The following is a 6,405-nucleotide window of genomic DNA, read 5'->3' as shown; positions in this document are numbered from 1 at the left end:
TTTAATTTAATTTATTGAAATTATTATTATGATTATTTCCCTTGGACTATTATTGAATATGATTTTTATTTGAGTGATTGTGATCTATTTTGATGGAGTATGCTTAGTTTATAGACTCTTGATGCTTCATGCTTGGTATTTACAATTATTGATTTTGAAAATCTACTTGTTGCAATAGTAAGAATCAAATTGAACAAGAAAATTGCATGAATATAAATATTGGATTAAATCACTTTGAATTTGGAAAATAGTGGAATCTTAGCCTCAGTGTTCTTTAAATATTGATATCAACTTTGATTGAGTTTGCTATAATTTTTAGTGAATTTTCTATTTCAATATTAGAATTTAAGTCTAATTAATATCCTTCACAAGTCTGAGAATCGAACCACTTTTACCACTATCTAAAAATCACACCAATGATCAAGAGGTAGGTTAGCATGTAGGGCGCTATTTACGGCACGTTGGCATGTTTTGGCATGCTGCCACAAAGTGGCATGTTTGGCGTGGCGGAGTGGCATCTTGGCATGCCGCTCAACTTATTGGCGCAACATGGCACGTTTGGCGTGTTGGCGCGGTTTTTGGAAAGCCAATTGGCTTTGTGACCATATGGCGCAGTTTCCCCTTTTTTATTAACACTATGGCAAGTTTAGAGCAACCTGATTGGTTAATATAAGAGGAGCCGACCAAGCATGGGCGTGGCCACACTTCTAGTGTGCGTGTGGCAGATTTAAAGCGACCTGATTGGTCGATGGGAAATAGGGCCGGCCAGGCAACATGGGGCATGGCCAATTGCAAATGGCGCCGGCTGGCCTAAGGCATGGCCACACCTCCCTTTGGTGTTGCTACTATTCCGCGGCTCCTTTTTATTTCTTGTTTTCTGATTTTGGGTAGGATTTTGCACCTACTAATCCATGACGGATTAATTTCTTAGTTCGCTTAAGCTTAATTTTGACCAACGGGGTCTAATATATTACGCAAGGCGCAAAAACCCTAATTTTTGCAAATTAATCAGGGACAAAATTGATTGAAATCTATGTGTTGACACATAGTTCCTTAAGTTTATTTCCAGAAAGCCGTATGCTTTCTTATTGAGTACTTTATGCAAGGACCTTAACCTCGATACTTGGAAATCCGTGCTACTCTGTTGCAAGTGAACACAAATTCTCATGCCATATCAATATTAAGGGTTCGACCGGGGAACATAGCACAAAAAGTATTCAAAGAAACTTATATTAATTGAATAAAACGGGCCTAGTGCCGAAATTTATAGAATATTTGGGATTGTTGCTACATGCACCATTCTGGATAAATTTCATGTGAGTATATCGAGTTGCTCAATATGCGCCAGTGAAGAGGTTGAACACTCATCACTTTTACATGGCTCTGTTTCTTTGCAGAGTGACGACATATTAAACGCAAGGTTTATAATTTTAACCCTGAACTAAAAACCACCATCAACACCAGTTATACACAGTTTCAGACAATTGAGAAGGTGTGAGAGACTTCTCAGGAAAATAAGACTTTGAACCAAATAAGAATGTTTCTGAAATGGTGATGCGTTATCTGAGATATTATCATCCATATCCATATCGCTACGTACAAACACCGACTTATGACTGTTATAATACGAGCATCCAACTCAAAACCAATTGGCAAAGAGTGGAGAGGCCCATAGAGTTATAAATCGCATGATCTTAAATTGCCCAGACAACGTGGGACTAATAATCTCAACACGTCCCCTCGGTATAGCCTCGTTGGGTCTAACACGTGGAAAATAAATCGGGTGATGCGGAGTAAAGGCACGGTCTAATGACTCGTCGCAAATAGCCTGCTCTGATACCATGTTAGAATATGGGCATCCACCTCAAAACCAATTGGCAATGAGTGGAGAGGCCCATAGAGTTATAAACCGCAGGATCTTAGATTGCCCAAATAATGTGGGACTAATAATCTCAACAATGAGGTCTTAAACATGTTTGCCTGCTCTGATACCAATTGAAAAAGCGTGGGTCTAATAACCACGCCCAATATTTCGCTTAGCAATCTGTATGGACTAACTCCAATATACTTTTAAGAGAATCAACCAGGAAGTCAGACTCAATCTTAAGAAAAGTATATCAAAGAGTTATATCTCAATTTCTCAATTCAATCTGCAATCAAACAAATAGGAATTTACGATCCCGGTTGAATATACGAAATAACTTGGACGGTATCAAATACCAATATCCAAGTTTCAATCAGTTTAATCAACAACGGATTCATAATTGATTGAACTTACGCACAACCTGTGATATTTCAATTATATAAAAAAATATAATGCGGAAAAGAAATAACACACACACCAGAAGTTTTGTTAACGAGGAAACCGCAAATGCAGAAAAACCCGGGAACCTAGTCCAGATTTGAACACCACACTGTATTAAGACGCTATAGACACTAGCCTACTCCAAGTTAACTTCGGAATGGAATGCAGTTGAGCCCTAACCAATCTCACACTGATCAAGGTGCATTTGCGTTCCTTACGCCTCTAGAATCACACCGGATTCTGCGCACTTGATTCCCTTAGCTGATCTCGCCCACAACTAAGAGTTTCTACGACCCAAAGTCGAAGACTTGATAAACCAATCTGTCTCACAGAGAAAAGTCTATTGAATAGATAAATCTTTCTCCCACAGATATACCTATGATTTTTGTTTCGTCTTTAAATAAATCTAGGTAAACAATAACCAATTGATACACCGAACTTATATTCCCGAAGAACAACCTAGTAATATCAATCACCTCACAATAATCTTAATCGTATGGTAGCGAAACAACATATTGTGGAATCACAAATGATGAGACGAAGATGTTTATGACTACTTTTTATCTTGCCTATCGGAGATTGAATCTCGAGCAAATCTTAGAGAAGATAGTACTCAATCACGATAGAAAACAACAAGATCAGAACATGCAACTATAGAAACAATAGTTGGGTATGGCTTCACAATCCCAATGAAGTCTTCAGGTCGTTAACCTATTGGGTTTTGGAAAAACCTAAGATTAAAGGAGAATCGACTCTAGTCGCAACTAGTATCACACAGAAGGTACGGGGATTAGGTTTCCTAGTTGCTAGAGTTCTCATTTATATAGTCTTCAAATCAGGGTTTGCATTCAATATTAACTTGTTAACAAAATATTCAATATTCATCGTTAAATGAAAACCTGATTAGGCTCAAGCTAATATCTTTCAACCATCAGATCGAACTTAGCTTGTTACACACATATAAAAAGTGACTTCATTTATATATGAGTAACCGTACCTAAACGTGTACACCTTTGTTGGCTCAACAATAGTTAACTGAAGCTATCCATATGAACACTTTCATATCAACCTAATTCATCTTAACCATAACTAGTTCAAATGACTCAAATGAAACTAGTTCTAGAGTTGTTCAATTGTTTATACTCTCATAGATACAATACACAATTGAAGAAAAATCGATTTTGATTCACTCGAATCAAGTCATGAACATTATAGCCACAGTTTGCAACAGATTGCAGTCCTTATATATAAATGTATTAGTTCATGAACAACCCGATTTTAGAACATAACCCACTCAAGTATGCGAACGGGTAATCATACCTTAGTGGCCGAACCAAGTTTGGGTTCGCCAGTACGCGAATGGGTACGCATACCACCAAACTCAGTACGCGTACCGGTATGCGTACTTAGTTCCCGGACCTATACTAAACCAATCAGTACGCATACATGTATGCATACCATGGTTCCCGGACTTGGATTACACATATGCAAGTACGCATACGTGCTTATATCCAATTGTTCTAAACTATCATGGTTCCCGGACTTGGATTACAACATTCTCGGAAGACAACAATAGCTCTCTCACACAAAATATGTAATTTTCAAGTGATCGAATGATCAATATAAAACATTCTGAGTCTATATCAAATGACTGTCTCACACAAATCATGTAAGATGTTACCAGGCGATTTTCACATGATCATCTTTTGACTTTGTTCAAGAATATAAGATGAACTTGGTTAAAGAGAAAGCTTACCAACAAATATTTCGAGAAATATGAAGTGAGTTAAACTCAACTCGAAATATCAAATGTGCATAATTGAAGTCTATATATCTAAACGACTTTTGTCGCAAATAGGAGATAGAGTAGATAGACTTTTGAGCGATAGATGAATTCAAGTCTCCACATACCTTTTGTTGATGAAGTTCCACAAGCTCCCATTAGTAGTTATTCTTCTTCAATTGATGAACGCCGTGAAGTCTAATGCTCAACTAGACTTTCTATCCTAATCCGAGACTTATATATAAGTAGACTAGAAATCAAGACTTATAGTTTTGGCAACTAAACTTGAAAAACAAGCTTGAGATACAAACACTTGCGAGTTCGACCGAGCAGTGCTCTAACAATCTTCTCCTTTGTCAATTTTAGTGACAAAACTATCAATATATATGGAATACAAAATAAATAAATTTTGTAGCTCTCAATCCAAATGCTTGATTTCCTTGGTTCCTCAACATTACTCGAAATCTTCGTCACTTCCAAGTACTCCAGTGATTATGAATGTGTTCAACTCAGCATCATAGTTGTTGAAGATCTGTAGCTATAACAATGAGAAAATAGTAGCTCTCAATCATTGTTATACAGTGTCATAATATTATTACACAGCATCAAAGTCCAATTGTACCACAACTTTGACAACAATACTAGGGTGATATATATCCTCCCCCTTAGTCAATACTTCATATCACATGAAAACCACTCCCCCTTACATAATGATCCGTAAACCATATGTATTTGTAGTGTGAACTGCACAATAATTCTCCCCCTTTTTTTCAATATAAATTGGAAAAGGTACGAAAAATAGTGGGATCCTAATGAATTTCGCATAGAGATACTTCATGACCAAAAGAGAACATATTAACTTTGTTTCGATGATTTCACATATCCGAAACTAGTGTATTCATCAAGGAGTTTATAAAGATACAATAAAACTCCTACAATATTCCACAGTCGCACTCCACACAAAGATTTGTCAATTAAGCACAAGTTCAATTAAGAACTCTCCCCCATAAAATGTCATACCCGAAAGAATAACAAGAGCGACCTTACTTTCACAAGAAAAGAAGAATTTCTTTGGACATAATCAAATCACATGAAACATGAATTTGTATCCAAAAATCTCAATTGAATTAACCACAAAGAAAATGATTAATACAATTATCCATGCTCAACATAAGAAAACTTACGAAGAAACACAGTATTTTCACAAGGATGTGGATCAGGGAAAGACCAATACTGCGGAATATTCAAAGATTCATTCTATTTTTCATCACTATTGGCACAATGACATATAATATATTTAATCTATGGAGTCAAAATTCCATTCTATCTTTCATCAATATTTGCATAAAGACATATGATATACCTAATTTTTGAGCAATTATGGGATAATCATAGTTCACGGACGTAAACACACATATCACATAACAATTTGCAATATATAAAACAAATAAAGATTAATACTGCAAAATTATCTTCCAAAATATACAAATTATCTTAGAAGATAAGTACTCCAAGAATCCAAGTGTCCAAGTCCAAGAGAAGTGGAACAAGAGCGATGAAACAGAGCAAAACACTCAAAAACAAGAGTCGGGACAAACACCAACCTTAACTCTTCCAAATTCAAGAATTATCATCTCCATTTTGAAGAGAATTTAAATAGAAATAGAATTCAAAAAAAAATGAGATCATTCCGAGTTCGGACGAAGAAGTTACGGCCAGAACAAGTTTTCTGAAAATCGACATCTACAGGCCAGTATGCATACGGGTTTGCAGACGAATTTTTGTGACCTGGTGCAGTATGCAAACGGGTTTGCGTACTAAAACCCCTGGATTTTGATTTTAAATGATGGTATGCATACCTTGTATGTGTACCATGAAGTCCAAACATCCCCAACTACTATTTTCAAACCTAAACATTTAAGAACCTTAAGCACATATCAAGTTAGGTAGAAATGAACGATAAGCAAGGTACATGGATCATTATAAGTACTCTAAGCAAATAAAAACACAAATCTTTCTCAAGTTTATAGACATGCCTTTAGAGAAGAATCCACTCGAATTCTACAGCCTTACCGAACATAATCTACGTGCTCCAATTCTTGTGCTTCCCTTACCGTATACATAGAAGGGCATTACTTGGTGACGATGCACTTACAACACACTCAAGTTGTGTTGAGGTGAAAAATGTCTTTCTCACCAAGAGTGACTTTTATATTATCATGAAATAGATCGCTTTTAGAACCTTTCACATCCAAATCCATCTTTCCAAAGAACTTTTTAAGTTCCAATATCATGGATACTTCCTTCTCCATAGTCA

Source organism: Papaver somniferum, chromosome 6, assembly GCF_003573695.1.
Source record: "Papaver somniferum cultivar HN1 chromosome 6, ASM357369v1, whole genome shotgun sequence".
Classification (NCBI taxonomy): Eukaryota; Viridiplantae; Streptophyta; class Magnoliopsida; order Ranunculales; family Papaveraceae; genus Papaver; species Papaver somniferum.
This window is presented reverse-complemented; position numbering follows the sequence as displayed.